This window comes from Rhinopithecus bieti, unplaced genomic scaffold (genome assembly GCF_001698545.2).
Source record: "Rhinopithecus bieti isolate Rb0 unplaced genomic scaffold, ASM169854v2 scaffold_23236, whole genome shotgun sequence".
Taxonomy (NCBI): Eukaryota; Metazoa; Chordata; class Mammalia; order Primates; family Cercopithecidae; genus Rhinopithecus; species Rhinopithecus bieti.
In genome coordinates, this window is record NW_016811820.1 from 3,975,993 (window position 1) to 3,993,612 (window position 17,620).

General features: G+C 46.4%; 1 protein-coding gene and 1 pseudogene across 2 annotated transcripts in view; one reads left to right on the top strand and one right to left on the bottom strand.

The window, feature by feature from the left end:
* Positions 1-17,620, top strand: part of GALNT17 (polypeptide N-acetylgalactosaminyltransferase 17) — a 635,334-nt gene that overhangs the window by 378,720 nt on the left and 238,994 nt on the right. The gene's annotated exons all lie outside the window — the stretch shown is intronic.
* Positions 12,695-12,979, bottom strand: LOC108544191 (guanine nucleotide-binding protein G(I)/G(S)/G(O) subunit gamma-3 pseudogene; annotated as a pseudogene).

The following is a 17,620-nucleotide window of genomic DNA, read 5'->3' on the forward strand; positions in this document are numbered from 1 at the left end:
TAAAATAAAATAAAATAAAATAATAAAAATAAAAAAGACATTTAATCTGGACATCATATTACAACAGTGTTGCAAAATGGACACTCAGTCCAAATCACCCTTCTTAGCTATAGGACCTTGTGACCTCTGTTGACCAAAACAAACACAAAAACAAATCCCGCAAAGCCCAAACTGTGAAGTCTTAAAAGAGGTTTCTTCTGAGCCAATATGAGTGACCATGGCCTGGGGAACAAGAGGTCCCATGAAAGTGTGCCCAAGGTGGTCAGGTTACAGGTTGGTTTTATACATTTTATGAGACAATAATTGTAGGTAAAATCATAAAGCAGTACATGGAAAGTATACATTGGCTCAGCATGAAGAGGCAGGATATCTTGAAGTGTGAGGCTGTTGGGGCTGGTACAAGGCCATTGGTGAATTCAAAGATTTTCTGATTGACAGTTGGTTAAGAGAGTTAAGCTTTGTCTAAAGTCTCGAAGTCAGTAGAAAGAAATGCTTGAGTTAAGAAAAGGGGAGCTGTGGAAACCTAAGTTCTTGTTATGTAGATGAAGCCTTTAGGTAGCAGGCTTCAGAGAGAGCAGATGGTAAATACCTCTTTTCGGACCTTGCAAGGTGTCAGACTCTTAGCTAATCCCTTCTAGACCCTGTAAAGGCCTGGTTGGTTTAATAGAGATTCTCTGCAGATGCACGTTTTCCTCAGAAAAGACAGCTTTGCAGAGCCGTTTCAAAATATATCAAAGCAATATATTTTGGGGTAAAACATTTGGATTTCCTTCAGCGTCTGGCACGTGACACTCTACCAGAGTCAGGTTGCAGTTTGGTATCTTATTGCCACAGTAAGTCTGTTTTCTCTGTCTTATGATCTCTATTTTAATGTTAATGCTGGTCAGTTGTGCCTAAACTCCAAAAGGGGTGGGGCATAGCGAGGCTTATCCATCCGTTCTTCCCGTCATGGCCAGGAATCCAGTGTTTCAGGTTTCTCTGGGATCCTTTTGGCCCAAAGGGGGTTCATTCAGTCAGTGCGGTGGCTTAGATTTTTATTTTTGCCTTGCACCTTCGACAGGTCTCCTAAGCTGTCAGGGACTCAATTTTATAATCTATAAAATAGGGACAAGTATCTGTGCTTATTGTTACCAGAAAAAGTTCCCGATCCAGATCCCAAGAGAGGGTTCTTGGATCTCACACAGGAGAGAATTCCATGCAAGTCCATAGAGTAAAGCGAAAGCAAGTTTATTCAGAAAGTAAAGGAATAAACAATGGCTACTCCATAGGCAGAGTAGCAGCTTGGGCTGCTGGACTAAGGATACTTATAGTTATTTCTTGATTATATGCTAAACAAGGGGTGGGTTACTTTTGAGTTTTCCAGGAAAGGGGTGGGCAATTCCTGGAACTGAGGGTTTCTCTTTCTCCTCTCTTTAGACCAAACAGGGTAACTTCTGGGTGTTGCCATGGCATTCATAAACTGTCATGGTGCTGGTGGGCGTGTCTTTAGCATGCTAATGCATTATATTTAGTGTATAATGAGCTGTGAGGATGACCAGAGGTCACTTTTACCGCCATCTTGGTTTTTGTGGATTTGGGCCAGGCTTCTTTACCGCAGCCTGTTTTATCAGCATAATTTTTGTAACCTGTATCTTGTGCTGACCTCCTGTCTCATCCTGTGACTAAGAATGCCTCACTTCCTGGGAATGCAGCCCAGCAGGTCTCAGCCTTATTTTACCCAGCCCCTATTCAAGATGGAGTTGCTCTGGTTTGAACACCCCTAACATTATGTCACAAGCTGTTGTGAGCATGAATGAGTTACTATCAATAAAGTCTAACATCCAGAAAGGTAAAACTATGCCTCAATATAAAATGAAAATGAGGAACATATTTTATTCAACTTGTTAATTCATGGGAGAATCAATAAGGTGTTAAGTCCAGTTCAAATGAGAATTTAACTTACAGAGGTGTATGTTCTCCACCAGAAAAAAAAATCATTACAGGAGTCATTTGCGGTGCTGTTAGTTTCCTACAACTTTGCAGCTATCCCTTCAGCGATGGGCTGAAAAATGCCTTCCACCCAAGATACCCACATTCCAATCCTAGAACCTGTGAATGTTACTTCATATGGCAAAAATATGACTTTACAGTTGTGATTCATTCACTCCACAACAGTCTCCAGATTGGGAGATTTTACTGGATTTTCCAGGTGGCCCTAGAAAGAGAGAAGCAGAGGAAGATTTGACCCAGACAGGAGATTAGAAGGTGGTGTGACCATAGAGGCAGAGACTGAAGGGATGCAGCCACAAGCCAAGGAATGCTGGCAGCCACCAGATGCTGGAAGAGGCAATGAATGGCTTCTCCCCTGGAGCATTCAGAGGGAACATGGTCCTGCTGACACCTTGATTTTGTTCCCCAGTGAAACTGATTTCAGACTTCTTGCCTCCAGAACGTGAGAGAATCAATTTCTGTTGCTTTAAGCCAGTGGTCCCCAACTATGTTGGCACCAGGGACTGGCTTCATGGAAGACAGCTTTTCCATGGACCAAAGGTGAGCATGATTTCAGGATGATTCAAGCACGTTTCATAGATTGTACACTTTGTTTGTATTATTATGACATTGTAGTACATAATAAAATAATTGTACAACTCGCCATCATGTAAAATGAGTGGGAGTCCTGAGCTTGTTTTCCTGCAACTGGATGGTCCCATCTGGGGGTGATGGGAGACAGTGACAGATCATCAGGCATGAGATTCTTATAAGGAGCGCGCAACCTAAATCCCTCGCATGTGCAGTTCAAAATAGGGTTTATGCTTCTATGAAAATCTAATGCTGCTGCTGCTCTGACAGCAGGTGGAGTTCAATCAGTAATGGGAGCGAATGCAGATGAAGCTTTGCTGGTTCGCCCACCGCTCATCTCCTGCTGTGTGGCCAGGTTCCTAACAGGCTGCAGACCAGTACCTGTCTGGGGCCCTGGGTTTGGGTCCCCTGCTTTAAGCCACCTAGTGTGTAGTCATCTGTTACAGTAGCCACAGGAAACTGGCTACAAAGTTGCAAAAGAGCTTTCTCGACAGAAAGTGAATCAAAGTATCCCCAGTGAGTGTGCTAGATGATACCCAGCACCTCACTTAAAAGACACCAAGGAATCTCCTACCCATTCCTAAGTTTGGACAGTTTTTCCTGACAATTTTAGTCTACAAAGTGCTTGGGATATATATAAAGTAATTCATAGTAAGTAAGCATTACTATTTAAATTTTAGTGATATTACTACTATGCCTACTAATTATAATAATTATCATCATCATCATCATCAACCATCATCATTATTCTCTTTTATTTTCTTGTCTTGTTCTTTTCACTTGGTGGGTTGTTTTGAGTGGGAACCAATGATTCTCTTGACTGACAGGCTTCCAGGCCCAGTGGAAGAGAATAATGGAATTATGAGTGGGAACTCCTTGGGAACACCCAGGAGTTCAAGGCTGCAGTGAGCCATGATTGTGCCACAGAGGTTGGTGTTTTCACCGTTAGCTGTGAGAGTGCAAAGGCATCAGATGTTAGCAGTGGAAGACCAAGGTGTCAATGATAGAATTGGGGTTACCCTGCCCTTCCAGCTGGATATCTTGAGCTGCTGTGGAGATGCAAATGGCATAAAGGACAATTGAATGGAAAGATGTGTGGTTTTCAGTGAACAAGTATCATGGAGGGCATGACGAGGGTGTGAAAATGCTTATGCACAGATCCCCTGAACAGGGGAAGCAAGGGTGGTATTGCCAAGTGAAAAGGAGATTTTGTTAAAAAAAAAAAAAGGAAAAACTGTAGGTTGACAAATTGCTGAAGGAATGGAGTGTGGCATTCAGCAGCATTTTAAGTTAATCTAGGCCAGTGGTTTTCAAGGTGGTAGGTGGATTTTGTCCCCTGGGGGGATATGTGGCAAGTCTGGAGACATTTTTGGTCATCGCAGCGGGGAGTGCTATTGATGTCTACTTGGTAGAGGGCAGGACTGCCTCTAAAGATCTTAACAATGCACAGGGCAGTTTCTTAAAACAAAGAATTATCTGACCCCAAATGTCACTAATGCTGAGGCCAGGAAACTCGGCTTTAGGGTAAGAGTTGCAGACTCACAGAATCAAGAGTCCTGCAAGGGACCTTAGCGATTATGAGGTTCCGTGATTTTCAAAGGACATCCTTCAGCTCTCACAGGGTAGGGGGAGGTGCCAGGAGCCCAGGGACCAGAGAGGCGGTGGAGGGTGTGGAGGATGGATCTCGTGGTGTTACCCACATCACAGGTGTCTCTCTCCTCTGCAGTGGGTGTTGGTGCAGGGGTGAGTATTTCTGCTGAGAGAAATATATAAAGTAACTATTCATAGTAAGCATTACTATGTAAGCTTTAGTGATACTACTACTAATAATAATTGATTATCATCATGATCATCATTATCATCAATCACTATCATCATTCCCTTTTATGTACTGGCTGGTTCTTTTAACTTGGTGGGTTGTGTTGAGTGGGAACCAATGATTATCTTGACTGACAGCCTTCCCTGCCCAGTGAAAGAGATAAAAAGGATTATGAGTGGGAACTCCTCGGGACATCCAGGAGTTCAAGGCTGCAGTGAGCCATGATTGTGCCATGGAGATTGGTGTTTTCACCATTAGCTGTGAGAGTGCAAAGGCATAAGATATTAGCAGTGGAAGACCAAGGTGTCCCTGATAGTTTCGAGGTTACCCTACCCCTCCAGCTGGCCGTCTTCTGCAGCTGAGGAGACGCAAACTACACAGACGACAATTAAATGGAAAGATGTGTTGTTTTCTGTGATCAAATATCATGGAGTGCAGTACTACTGCTGTCTAGAGCTGGGCGTAGTGACTGGCACCTGCAGTCTCAGCTACTCAGGAGGATTGCTGAAGTCCAGGCGTTCAGACTGCACTCCAGCCTGGGCAACAGGGCAAGATCCTGTATCTTAAAAAACAAAAAAGTTTGAAAATACCTAGTGTGTTTTTATTTTGTGTTGAGGAATAAAAAATTAACAGATGTAGGACTGGTCACTAATAGTACTGGGAATCTGCTGGGCACGGTGGCTCACGCCGGTAATCCCAGCACTTTGGGAGGCCGAGACGGGCAGATCACGAGGTCAGGAGATCGAGACCATCCTGGCTAACACGGTGAAACCCCGTCTCTACTAAAAATACAAAAAATTAGCCGGGTGTGTTGGCGGGCGCCTATAGTCCCAGTTACTCAGGAAGCTGAGGCAGGAGAATGGCAGGAAGCCAGGAGGCGGAGCTTGCAGTGAGCCCAGGTCTTGCCACTGCACTCCAGCCTGGGAGACAGCAAGACTCCGTCTCAAAAAAAAAAAAAAAAAAAAATACTGGGAATCCTGGCTGCCCCCGGTGCCTGAGCCCATCCTTCCAAATGTCTATTCAGACCTTGTTAGAAAAACCTATGGAGTTTCAAACCCCATTTCTGCAAATCTTGCCGACATGAACTGGTTTAATTTCTGACCATAAAAACACATTAAACAGGATACAATAAAAAGAGTTCTTTCTTTATTAAGAATCCTATTGATACAATTTACTAAGGCATTTACTGTGTCTTACCCTGTATGTGGCTGTGAACATTTAGAGGGTGTAGAATTTAGGGCTAAAATTATCCCATCTCCGATATATATTCTGGACACTGGAGTTTTAAATAAATCTGTAGCTTATGTTTATGTCTCTTCTAAACATAGATGGTGAGAGCTGGAACCAGAATGCTGGTAACTGGGGGAGAAAAATAAAGGCACGCTGGCTGTGGGAACATTTATCCTTCCTGGTGGCTGTGGCACACCTGTGATCCTGTGATCACTCTCCTTATATTTGGAGGAGTTTCCACCCTCTGAGCCCCGCCTTTGTTTGTTTGTTTTGGGTTTTTTGTTCTGAGACAGTGTCTCGCTCTGTTACCCAAGCTAGTATGCAGTGTGGCATGATCATGGCTCACGGCAGCCCGGAACTCGCAGGCTCAAGCAATCCTCCCACCTCAGCCTCCCAAGTAGCTGGAACCACAGGCGTGCCCCACCAGGCCCGGCTAATTTTTAAAGTTTTCTATAGCAATGGGGTCTCCCTATGTTGCCCAAGTTGGTCTCAAACTCCTGGGCTCAAGCGATCCTCCCACCTCAGCCTCTGAAAGTGCTGGGGTACCAGGGATGAGCCACTGCACCCAGCCTGAGTCCTGCCTTTCCAAGATCAAAGTAGAAATCAACTTTACTACTTTCCTTGTTCCTAGACCTTGTCCTGGGAGCCAGGCTTCTCCAGTCAGACCCATGAGAATGTATCATGCAAAACCCATCGCCATGACAAGAAGGAGAGACATTTAACTTTGAAAGGCAAAAATTGTACCAGTCTTAGTGGCAGCAGCTCATTTCCTGTGTGGACAAAGTAGCAGCTGGATTTAGGAACCCTCTTTTAATAAATCCCTCTTCTCCGAAACTAGCTCAGATTGGTTCTGGAGACCATAACTAAAATTGCTGCCTGATACAGAAGGAGAAATGTTACTGTGGAAATATCTCAGAGACCAAATCACTTGGCACTTTGCAGTTTCGTGAAATACTGACTGTCACCATGAGACAAACCTTCATGGCTCGCACCTCCTCAGCATTGCCTGCCCTAATTAGGTGGGTTTTGGAAGAACTCGCTAGCAACCATAACCTTTAAATAGACCAGAACTTGTCTTTTGCAGTGAATTCAGAATCAGTAGCTTTATAAGAAGGGCTTTGCTCAGTTCCTGATGACTCTATGCATGATTGACTCCGTCTCTGTACCTGAATTAAAAAAAAAAAAAATGTTGCAAGTAAAGAAAAGGCAAAATGTTCTTTTTTCTCCCCACTCAGTTTTGCACTGGTGCTCAGCACATATGGTTTCAGGTAGTCTCTGCCTTAACATCTTCCTGAAAGAAACTTCAGAAAAGAGGCCGTGACAGGTGGAGACAGCTTCCTTGATTACAGCTCAGCATGGTTCACATGACACTCTGGCAGTTAATTGATTCAGGCAAGATAATTTGTGTGCGATAAACAGCACAGACCTTTTATTCTCAGCTGGTCAGTTAGAAAGAAGTTTCTCTAATTCAGTCTTAGAAAATGACTTTTTTTTTTTTTCTTGTGCTGGAACTCATTTATTTGCATATAGAGAGATGTTCAAAGCTCTGTAGAAATGCCCAGAGATTGTCAAATCTAACATTATGTTTGAAAAGATGGCATCAAGCTCCTTCCTCCTCAGACAAGAAAATTGCATTTGAACGGGCCGGGTCTTGAAGACCAGCTGATGGTGTCTGAGTCAAAGATGGAGCTGATATTCTCAGGCAATAGGTCCACTTTGGGGCCACTGCAGCTGTTTTTCTAGGAAATCTTCCAAAGCAAACACCACAGTGGAGCTATTCCTGTGAAATGGTGGCATGTCTTCTCCTGTGATCATGGCCAGAGATATCTTCTTTCGTCTTTGAAACAGGTCTGAAAGGTTTTGCTCAGCCTCTGGAGTAAGCCCCATCTCAGCAGAGCAGCTCCATCCTTTGAGAATACAATTTTGACATCTGATGGACTCCCAATATTTGATGCTTGTTTTCAAGGCCACGCTAACACCAATTGGGCTGAAATTAAAATGAGGTCCATAGTAACAGTTACAGGTCCACAGCTCTTGGAGACCCCCTTTTTTTTTTTTTTTTTTTTTTTTTTTTGTTTGTTTGTTTGATTTTTTTGAGACAGAGTCTGTCTCTGTCACTCAGGCTGGAGTGCAGTGATGTGATCTCAGCTCACTTCAACTTCTGCCTCCTGGGTTCAAGTGATTCTGCTGTCTCAGCCTCCCGAGTAACTGTGATTATAGGTGTGCCCCACCACACCTGGCTAATGCCCTCTGAGGACTCTTACACAGTCCTGGCCATGCCTCTCCTGGGCAGGGTCTCTGCAGTCAGTCCTCTTGTCCACCAGCCTCATGCTCTCCATTTTCCTGTCCAACTCATGCATGGCATCCTCTGCAATGCCTCAAACAGCCAGTGCAGTGCATGGTGCCTTGGTGACACATTACTGACCAGAGACATCACTGAGCTCTGTTGCTCATGCTGCCCAGGCTGGAGTGCAATGGCACGATCTTGGCTCACTGCAACCTCTGCCTCCCGGGTTCAAGAGATTCTCCTCCCTCAGCCTCCTGAGTAGCTGGGATTACAGGCATGTACCACCACATCCAGCGAATTTTTATGTTTTTAGTAGAGACGGGGTTTCAACATGTTGGCCAGGCTGGTCTTGAACTCCTGGCCTCAAGTGATCCACCCACCTGGGCCTCCCAAAGCACTGGGATTACAGGCATGAGCCACTGTGCCCAGCTAAAGCCACTGATTTCTGAAGTCAAGGACGTTGTCTCTCATCACTGCCAAAGTGGCTGGTGCCAACCCTGCTGAGGCCTTGTGCTTTCAAACCTACTATTTTCTTGAATGAGCCCTTTCATGACAGCCCAGTCAACACAGAGCTACAGAGGGAGGGAACTGCTGCCACCAGCCTGTGACCATAAGAAGACAAACAGACCACATCCTGCACTGGCTGGCACCTCTCTTTTCTAAGTCTGGTGGAATCCCTTACGAAAGGCCACTTGACAAATCCTCTGGCAAGACTGACCTTAGATGACAGCTGGGTGTGGGCTGGGTGCAGTGGCTCACGCCAGTAATCCCAGCACTTTGAGAGGCTGAGGCAGGCAGATCACTTGAGGTCAGGAGTTTGAGACCAGCCTGGTCAACATGGTGCAACCTCATCTCTACTCAGAAAAATACAAAAATTAGCCAGGGGTGGTGGTGCACATGTGTAGTCCCAACTACTACTGGGGAGGCTGAGGCAGGAGAATTGCTTGAACCCGGGAGGCAGAGCTGCAGTGAGCGGAGATCGCACCACTGCACTCCAGCCTGGGCGACAGAGTGAGACACTGTCTCAAAACAAATAAAGAGGCTGTGTGTGGTGGGTGGCCTGGCCATATGTGTTCTGGGCCTGGCGGAACTACACTTCCCAGAATTCCCTTTCTTGTATGTTTTCCAGTAGGGTGGACTGCAGGAAGGATACCTATGGGAGATGTGGAAGGTGCAGGGGAAACAGCAACCGCTTTGTAGCTCACCCACGTTACTGCTCATCTGCTGCCTCCACTTGTTGGCTGGGCCTGCCGCAGCTCCACCTGCCCCTGGAGCCCCTCCAGGTTCTACCACACCTGGACCTTGTGTGGCTGTCGGCTCCACCCTGAAGGGCCCTGGCTTCTGCACAACATGAAACCCAAGGTCAGAGGCAATAAGGCACTTCGACAAGTTTCATTCGTTCTCCTGGGCTCCAGCTCGAGTTTGTGGGTTTCATCTTGTTCTTGCTTCCTTAGGTTATAGCCGTCATCTCCCCTTCCAGGCTGTCTGCCCTGTGGACTGCAGGTGCCAGCATCAGAAGGGAAAAAAAGGGAAAGCAAAGAAGGAAAGACAAAGTCAGTTCTAGTAGAGACTGTTTAACCAGCTCCCACAGTTGCATGAGGTCAAATCCCTGCAAAAAGTCATAAAAGTGATATATATGTACATTGATGCATAGGTATACGTGTGTGTGTGTGTGTGTGTGTGTGTGGTCGTGCATTGCATAACGACAAGGATACTTTTTTTTTTTTTTGAGATGGAGTCGCACTCTGTCACCCAGTCTGGAGTGCAGTAGTGCGACCTCGGCTCACTGCAACCTCTGCCTCCTGGGTGCAAGCGATTCTCCTGCCTCAACCTCCAGAGTAGCTGGGATTACAGGTGCCCACCACCACGCCAGGTGAACTTTTGTATTTTTAGTAGACATAGGGTTTCGCCATGTTGGCCAGGCTGGTCTCGAACTCCTGACCTCAAGTGATCTGCCTGCCTCGGCCTCCCAAAGTGCTGGGATTACAGGCATGAGCCACTGCACCCACTGACAGGGATATATTCAAAGAAATGCATCATTAGGCAATTTCATCATTGAGCAAACATTATAGAGTGCACTTACACAACCCTAAGTGGCCTAGCCTATTACACACCTAGCCTGTATGGTAAAGCCCTATTGCTCCTAGGATACGAACCTGTAGAGCACATTACTGTACTGAATACCGTAGGCAATTGTAACACAATGCTAAGTATTTGTGTACCTAAACATACCTAAACATAGAAGGAATACAGTGAAAATATGGTATAAAGAAGCAGCCTCCAACCTATTTGGCACCAGGGACTGGTTTTGTGGAAGTCCATTTTTCCAGGGCTGCAGGGAAGGGTGGGGAGGTGTCAGGATGAAACTGTTCCACCTTAGATCGTCAGGCATTAGTTAGATTATCAGAAGGAGCATGCAACTTAGACCCTGCGCATGTGCAGTTCACAAGAGTGTTCATGCTCCTATGAGAATCTAATGCCACCGCTGATCTGATAGGAGGCAGAGCTCGGTGGGTAAGGCGAGTGATGGGGAGTGGCTGTAAACACACATGAAGCTTTGCTCACCTGCAGGCTGCTCACCTCCTGCTGCGCAGCCTGGTTCCTAACAGGTCACAGACCAGTACTGGTCCAAGGCCTGGGGGATTGGGGACCGCTGATATAAAAGACAAAATAATCATACACCTGTCTAAGGCATTTATCATGAATGGAGCTCACAGCACCGAAAGTTGCTCTGGGTGAGTCAGTGAGGGAGTGGCGAGAAAATGAGTGGTTCATACCTGTCATCCCAGCACTTTGGGAAGCCAAGGCAGGTGGATCACCTGAGGTCAGGAGTTCAAGACCAGCCTGGGCAACATGGCCAAACTCTGTCTCTACTAAAAATAAAAAATCAGCCTGGCATGGTGGCAGGTGCCTGTAATCCCAGCTACTCTGGAGGCTGAGGCAGGAGAATTGCTTGAACCTGGGAGGTAGAGGTTGCAGTGAACTGAGATCACACCACTGCACTCCAGCCTGGGTGACAGAGTGAGACTCCTTCCAAAAAAAAAGAAAAGAAGAGAAAGAAAATGTGAAGGCCTAGAACATTACTGCACACCCCTGGAGGTAGACTTTGTAAACACTGTATGGTTAGGCTACTTTTTCTTTCCTTTTTTTTTTTTTTGAGACGGAGTCTCGCTCTGTCACCCAGGTTGGAGTGCAATGGCATTATCTCAGCTCACTGCAACCTCTGCCTCCTGGGTTCAAGCAATTCTTATACTAATTTATTCTTTTTAAAACCCCTTCTTCAGTAATAAATTAACCTTAGCTTACTGTGACTTTGTAACTTTATAAAGGTTCTAAATTTTATAAACTTTTTGACACTCTGACAGTAATCACTTAGCTTAAAACACATTGTACTGCTGTACAAAAATATTTTCTTTCTTTATAGCTTTAATCTATAACCTTTTTCCAACTAAATATTTTTTCTCTTTACTCCTTGAAAACCAAGACACAAACACACACATTAGCCTAGGCCTACACAGGATCAGGATCGTCAGTATCGCTGTCCTCCACCTTCTTGTCTTGTCCCACTGGTAGGTTTTCAGGAGCAATAACAGGCATGGAGCTGTCATCTATGATAACAGTGAATTTTTCTGGAATCCCTCCTGAAGGACTTGCCTGAGGCTGTTTTACAGTTACTTTTTATATAAATAGAAGGAACACACTCTAAAATAATGATAAAAGTATAGTGTAGTAAATACAGAAACCATTAGGGCTTTTACTATGATTGTCAAGTATTATGTACTGGACCAGGTGCAGTGGCTCATGCCTATAATCCTAACACTTTGGGAGACTGAGGCGGGCGGATCACTTGAGCTCAGGAGTTCGAGACCAGCCTGGGCAACATGGCGAAACCCCGTCTCTACTAAAAACACAAAAATTAGCTGGATGTGGTGGCATGCACCTGTAATCCCACTACTTGGGTGGCTGAGACAGGAGAATAGCTTGAAACCCGGAGGCGGAGGCTGCAGTGAGCTGGGATCACACCACTGTACTCCAGTCTGGGTGAAACAGTGAGACCCTGCCTCAAAAAAAAAAAAAAAAAGTATGTTTTGGACGTAATTGTGTGTGTGATACTTTTGTGACTGGCTGATGAGTAGCATTACCAGCATTGCCACAAACATTGTGCTATGATGTTATGGCAGCTACGACATTTTTAGGTGATAGGAATTATTCAGCTATGTTGTAATCCTATGGGCCCACTGTCCTACATGCAATTTGTCATTATGTGGTGCGTGACTGCATATATAGATTTCCTATTGCTTTTATTTCTCAGGTTGAACCCAGACTGATACACTGGGAACCCAGCATAAGGAATTTTTTGTTTTGTTTTGTTTTGTTTTTGTGGGTTTTTTTTTTTTTTTTTTTTTTTTTGAGGCTCTGGATGACTTTATTCTTCAAATGACTTTACTCTCCAGTAGCTCCAGGTGAGACTGAGAGCAAGAACCTGGCCCATCCCTCTCTCCATTGTCTGAGCAGGTCACCAAAGGAAGTGGGCAGGACGCTGGCAGAGTCTGACAGGGCCTTGCTGTGGGTGGAGCAAAGGGTGCCTCATATGTCTGGGGTGCTTGGGGTCGGCCACAAAGGTGGAAGGAAATGGGGTCGACAGATGAGGGTGGGCCTTGTGCTTCAGATAACCTCACATGGTCAGGCAAGGGTTAGGGATGGGATGCAGGGAGCCTCAGGGGCTCATGTCAATTACTGACCTAAGGAAGGGCCCAGGAGAAGGAAAAGGGAGGAGTTGTGAGAAGGGACAGGGGAGCTCAGAGGAGAGCACAGAAGAACTTCTTCTCCCAGAAGTTCTCCGAAGTGGGCACAGGGGTGATGAGGGGATCCTCACAGGCGTGGGCATCACAGTAAGTCATCAGGTCTGCGGCTGCCTTGGACACCTTTATCCGGCACAAGCTGGCTTCAATCTTAAGCTGTTCCACCATCTTGCGTGCTTGCCCAATACTCATAGTGCTGTTCACCGGAGTCTCACCTTTCATCCTAAAGCCACAAGCACAGCAGTAGCAGACCTGGGTGTAGGGTCAGTGGAGGGTACCAAAACCTTCTTTTGTGGGTTTTTTTAGTCAGAGTCTTGCTTTTATTGCCCAGGCTGGAGTGCAATGGTGCAATCTCAGCTCACTGCAACCTCCACCTCCTGGATTCAAGCAGTTCTCCTACCTCAGCTTCCCAAGTAGCTGGGATTACAGGCGTATGCTACCACATATGGCTTTTTTTTTTTTTTTTTTTTTTCTTTTTTAGTAGAGACGAGGTTTTACCATGTTAGTCAAGCTGGTCTTGAACTCCTAACCTCAGGTGATCCACCCACTTTGGCCTCCCAAAGTGCTGGGATTGCAGATGTGAGCCACCATGCCCAGCCAGGATTTTTTTTTTTTTTTAAGACAGGGTCTTGCTCTGTTGCTCAGGCTGGAGTGCAGTGGCACCATCATAGCTCACTGCAGCCTCAACCTCCTGGGCTCAAGCGATCCTCCTGCCTCAGCCTCCCAAATAGATGGAACCACAGGCATGCAACACCATGCCCAGCTAATTTTTGCAGAGACGGGGTTTTGCTGTGTTGCACAGGCTGGTCTTGAACTCTTGGGCTCAAGCAATCCTCCCGCCTTGGCGTCCCAAAGTGCTGGGATTACAGGTATGAGCTGCCGCACTTGGCGTCATCAGGCATTTTTGCTCTTCTAGTTTGCTAGTCTTATGTCTTACTTGGCCTGTGCTTTCAGTTAGATCCCAGGAGTGCCAGTCCTAGCTTCTAATTGCCCATCCTGGCTCAGACTTCATTCTTTAGAAAGTGTCTCATGGCAGGTCCTTGACCTGTGGTGCCATCACTGAGAGATCACCTGGCCACCTTTCACCCAGACACTCCCACAGCTTAGTGCAGATGGTTTTGAGGATGTCCACTGTATTTATTCCAATTTTCTGTTCCAGAAATACCTCTTATTCTACAGTTAAGGAGCAAGAGAGCTAAGACATGGTCTATGGCCTTGTCATTTGCCATCATTGTAGTGCCCTCAGACCTCCTGTGGGTTCTGACATTTTAAAAATTCGGTTGTAGCCAGGTGCTGTGGCTCAAGCCTGTAATCCCAGCACTTTGGGTGGCTGAGACGGGCAGATCACAAGGTCAGGAGATCGAGACCATCCTGGCTAACACGGTGAAACCCCATCTCTACTAAAAAAAAATACAAAATCTAGCCGGGCGAGGTGGCAGGCGCCTGTAGTCCCAGCTACTAGGGAGGCTGAGGCAGGAGAATGGCGTAAACCCGGGAGGCAGAGCTTGCAGTGAGCTGAGATCCGGCCACTGCACTCCAGCCTGGGCGACAGAGCGAGACTCCATCTCAAAAAAAAAAATTCGGTTGTAATCCATCCTCTGGTCTGAAAAGGCTGGATGAATATTTTCTTTGTCAACCAGAAATTGTGTAAGCTATGTAGTCAGATACAAGGAGGTAGTGCCCTTTTCTTAAGGAATTCTTAATCTAATTGTCACATTTCTCTGATTGAAGCAAAATGGGTGCTTTACTGACCCAGATTTTATGTTATTCGAACAAATAAAGCTCCAGCTGCCAATTTCAATAGAGCTACTGGACTTAATGGGCATTTACTATATTTCCTCGGCCAAGCACAGTGGCTCATGCCTATAATCCCAGCACTTTGGGAGACCAGGGCAGGGCGGGTTACTTGAGGTCAGGAGTTGGAGACCAACCTGGGCAACATGGCAAAACCCCATTTCTACTAAAAATACGAAAATTTGCTGGGCGTGGTGGCATGTGCCTGTAATTCCAGTACTTGGCAGGCTGAGGCAGGAGAATCACTTGAACCCGGGAGGTGGAGTTTGCAGTGAGCTGAGATCACGCCACTGCACTCCCAGCCTGAGCGACAGAGCAAGAGCCTGTCTGAAAATAATAATAGTAAATAATATATTTCCTCCCTGGTCTTGACTTCATTTGTAGTGACGGATTTTCATGATTTCGTGGATTGTTGAGACTTTCCCATATGAACCATAGTTCATTGCTGCTCACAACAGCAGACAGCTCTTGGTGCTGCGTAGTGGAATTGCGTATACTGTGTAGGGGTACTGTGACACATCCCGAAGAGCCCCTCTCTTCAGGACCAAGGTACTCAGTCCAAGCATGATGGTTCACACCTACAATCAAAAGGCAGACGGATTGCTTGAGCCCAGCAGTTCAAGACCAGCCTGGGCAACATAGTGAGATCCCATCTCTACAATAAGTCAATTAAAAAAAAAAAAAAAGGCAAGCATGGTGATATGTGCCTGTAAGCCCACCTACTAGGAGGCTGAGGTGGGAAGATTCCCAAAGTCCAGGAGGTTGAGGCTGCAGTGAGCTATAATGGTACTATTGCACTTCAACCTGGGCAACAGGGTAAGACCCTGTCAAAAAAAAAAAAAAAAAAAAAAAAAAAAAAAAAAAAAAAAGCATTTCTTGCTCCTGCTGGTGGATTGTTGCCTGTTGACAGCTCACAGCCAAGTTCCTCCCTAAGTACTGAGATGACTGCAGGGTGCTGCCCTGCCTGGGATGATGCTCTTCCCGGTTATGGCTCCTGTCACCCGACTTTTCAGTGTGGGACATGAAGCTCCAGCTCTCCTGCCTGTTTCAGGACATCTGTGCTGGGCAGCTCTGCGTCAGAGCTTCCCGGGGAACTGGCTGAGGCATCTGTTGAAATTGCATAAGTTTTCAGTGTCTCCTCTGATCAATCTGCTTCCCTCACTCCCTGCACCCAAATCTCCATTTCAGAGCTTCCTCCCAGGGACCCGACCTATGACAGTCTTCTCCATCTTTGGTATTTCCCAGAGTTTTGTTAAGTTGGCTGGAGGAGGAAAAACATGGCTTTTTTCTTAATCCTTCCTCGGCTTAATTGATACAGAATAGAGAAGACCAGGAGCAACTGGAAGCTGGAAGCGAGGGCAGATGAGTCAAAAGTTTGGAGAGAGGCACCAAAAAGCCCATCCAGGGTCCAGGGAATGGGTGAGAGTTAAACTCCAAGAAGAGTCAAGCCAAGTCTGGATGCATTGGGTCACGCCTATAATCCCGGCACTTTGGGAGGCCATGGCGGGAAGATTGCATGAACCCAGGAGTTTGAGAACAGTGTGGGCAACATAGTGAGACCCCATCTCTACCAAAGAATTAAAAATAAAAATTAGCCAGGTGTAGTAGTGCGTACCTGTAGTCTCAGCTACTCAGGAGGCTGAGACGGGAAGTGGAATATTGTAGAATTGTAGTAGCAGTATTAAAAATAATGGCAAAACCCACAATTACTTTTGCACCAACCTAATAGTAGTGATAACAGGGACAGGAAGTGAGAGAAGCCGGAACCATATGACATCCTGGTCCAGGTACTGACCTAGTTGTGAAGTTGCCCCACATATAGGTAGCCAGCCATCAAGATCCCAGTTTTGGAGCTGGGCATGGTAGCTCACACCTATAATTCCAGTGATTCAGGAGGCTGAGGCAGGAGAATCACTTGAGGCCAGGAGTTCAAGACCAACCTAGGCAACACAGTGAGAGACCCTGTCTCCACAACAAATTTAAAAATTAACTGGGCATCGTGGTGCATGATGGTAGTCCCAGCTACTCGGGAGACCAAGGCAGAAGGATCGCTTGAACCCAGAAGTTCCAAGCTGCAGTGAGCTATGATTATGTCACTACGCTCCAGTCTGGGCAACAGAGCAAGACCCTATCTCTTACAGAAAAAAAAAAAAAAAAAAAAAACAGCCAAGGTAAGAGGCAAGCCTTAGTGCGCCCAAGAACCAGTGAGATAAGGAGGAGTCCAGGGATAGAATTGGTGGAGATTATGGAATGTCTGGGCAGGCAAGCTAATGAGGGCTTATAGCATAGAGCAAGGCCCAGCATCCCATCTGCCTGGAGTGCGGCGTAGGCCTTCCAGTCTTTGCTGTGGGGAATTGTCAAGGAACTTCCTGGACAAAAATCACCTTCCGCACAGTGAGCAGAACGGGACTCCTTTGCTCATTAAAAACACAACCTGGAGTGGAGTTTCTTAAGTGGGAATGGCATCAGGATTGTCTGGAGGGCTTCTAAGGCAATCCCAGCTCCAGCCTCGGATATTCCCGCTGGGCAAGTCAGGGCTGGGTGGGGCCCCAGGGCTTGCCTTTTTTTTTTTTTTTTTTTTTTTTTTGGAGACAGAGTTTCACTGTATTGCCCAAGCTGGAGTGCAGTGGCAGGATCTTGGCTCACTGCAACCTCTGCCTCCTGGGTTCAAGCAATTCTCGTGCCTCAGCCTGTCCAGTAACTTGGGACTACAGGCAAGCCACACCCCGCTAATTTTTTTGTATTTTTAGTAGGGCCGGGCCGGGCGCGGTGGCTCACACCTGTAATCCCAGCACTGGGAGGCCCCGAGGCGGGCGGATCACCAGGTCAGGAGATCAGACCATCCTGGCTAACACGGTGAAACCCTGTCTCTACTAAACAAAACACAAAAATTTAGTCAGGCGTGGTGGTGGGCGCCTTTAGTCCCGGCTACTCGGGAAGCTGAGGCAGGAGAATGGCGTGAACCTGGGAGGCGGAGCTTGCAGTGAGCCGAGATCGTCCCTCTGCACTCCAGCCTGGGCGACAGAGCAAGACTCCATCTCCAAAACAAAAACAAAAACAAAAAGAATAGTAGAGATGGAGTTTCACTATGTCAGCTAGGCTGGTCTTGAATTCCTGGCCTCAAGTGAT